Source organism: Neophocaena asiaeorientalis, unplaced genomic scaffold, assembly GCF_003031525.2.
Source record: "Neophocaena asiaeorientalis asiaeorientalis breed wild unplaced genomic scaffold, Neophocaena_asiaeorientalis_V1.1 scaffold767, whole genome shotgun sequence".
NCBI lineage: Eukaryota > Metazoa > Chordata > Mammalia > Artiodactyla > Phocoenidae > Neophocaena > Neophocaena asiaeorientalis.
In genome coordinates, this window is record NW_020174139.1 from 89407 (window position 1) to 91632 (window position 2226).

Genomic DNA, 2226 nt, shown 5'->3' on the forward strand with positions numbered 1-2226 from the left:
GGGGGTCGCCTAGGCGGGAGGTCCGGCCTCGCACAGTCGCTGCGCCTGCACGCAGTACCCCGTTTGCACCCTCCGAGGAGCCGGCTTTCAGCCGCAGCCTCGTTGGGTCGGGAGCGCGCACCGGAGCCAGCCCCGCCCCGCCCTGCCCTGCCCTGCCGGCCGCCCTGTGACCGGGCATCCTCGGCCCCGTGGCCTCTGTGTCCCGTCCTCCCCGGCCGCGGGGCCGCGCTCCACTCCGGAGTGCGCGTGGACGAGCTCGCGGAGCGGACTTACTCGCCTCACAGCCTTTCACGATGAACGCTGTTTTGCAGGAGCGCTTAGTTACCAAGCCCTCACCTGACAATCCCATTTTCCACATACGACTTTTAAATAAAAGTTGAAACTATAACTCGTATAGACATACAGTGGATATGTGTCGGGATGGAGACGGTTTCTAAGGAGGATGCCGGAAACGGAAGATGTGTGGTCAGCGAAAGGAGCAGTGCTCAAATAAGATTGCCGAGTTTGATGCAAATCTGGTTGACGCCCTACCGTCCAATGAAACCAGACTTTTGGGGGTTATCATTTGTATTGGGCAGAATTCATTTGCATCTCTACCAGACCCAAATCATTTTTAAGTTACCAATCTTCTACAAATTAACATCTAAATGTGCAAGGTTGGGGCCCTGGTCATTACAACATAGTCAATACCCCCCCACCCACCCCCAGCATCAAATGGCCCTAAGGTGGCTTGTTAGACAATGTCCTTGTCTAGTGCGACATCGTAAGGGCAAAAGTCTTTCCGGATAATTTTTCTTAGTATTTTTAAGAAGAGAAAGAATAATGTTCTGGGGCAGATACCATGAAATTAATCTTGACTTGCACATATTTATTAATTCGTTTTACTTTTTTAATCCTCCTCTTCCAAAAGACGATAAAGCCTAAAATGATCGGGAAAACAAACATTACAGGAGAAAAAATTCACAGAGCAGTGCCCGTCCTGAAAGCAGAGGCCTGGGCCCGGGCGGGCGGGGAACGGTCCTGTTGGTGTGAGGTGGGAGGCTGGGTTAGAGCCCCGGGACCGGGAAGACTCACTCCTTTGCCCAGCCGTGGGGATGGGGATGGGATGGGGGCGAGCTGCGGGGAGAGGCACCGAGCAGCTTTCTGCGGAGGAAGGGCAGGCTGTGGAGGCAGCGCCTTCAAGAAATTCTGCTGAGGAGGCAAAGACTGAGGGAGAGAGAAAACAGCAGGACGACAGGAGATGAGGGGGTGGGAATGCAGAGCTGGGGGGAGAGCTTGGGTTTTGTTTTGTTTTAAGATGGGAGGAACTTGGGGATATTTATAGACTGTGAGGAGGAACTCAGAGGAGACAGAAGTAAGGATGCAGAAAGAAAAGGGCTGCTTTCATGAAAGATCCGTGGGACGTGGGAGGGTGAGACCCCAGCACACGGAGGCTGAACTATAAGCCCACTTTTCCTAGTGACTCCTGCGTCGTTTCCTGGGCCCACAAAATTCCGCATATGACTTTGAAATGCTGACCGCAGTTATTTGCCTGAAAGATGTTCGTGGAGTCAAAAAAAAAAAAAAGCCCTAAAAATATAAAAAGTAAAAATCACAACGGTGTTAGCCTCCAGGGTACAAATGACAAATACTAGAGGGTTAACTACCCAGACTCAGAAAGTTTTCCTTGAGAACTTGAGTTATTAGGGCACTTCTTTACTTGAGGTTGCATTCGGAATTTAAGAAAGCAAGCGTTATTCCCAGGACAAGTTTTCTTTCCTCCAATCAAAATCATTTGGGGTTTTAGTGGAGAACCTAGGGAGTCAAAAGGTAAAGGGAACCGGTGATGATTCTTCCCTGCGAAAGCCCGTGAGACTCAGTTGGACTAAACAGGCCAAAATGTGAGTGTGTTTATTTCCTTTCTTCCTGTGGAAATCTTTTTTCCCCTATTGATATTAAAAAGAATTTTAGGTTTTGGACCATTTCTTTTCAGATACGTTAAACTGCAGTCTGATGTTGAAGATCTTTTGTTTTCAGATGTGTGGATAGCTTTCAGTGACGGTGGTGGGAGTCCGTCCTTCAGGTGGGGGAGTGACACTCTCACACAGTGTTAGAAGCTCGATTCTGCAGTCACGAAAGTGACCATCGGTGGCAAGAGACAGATGCTGGGCGCGTCCTGTGCACTGGCGGGGGTTGGGGGTGAAGATGGGGGGGGGAGGGCAGAGAGCAGCCTGGAGGGCAGACGCC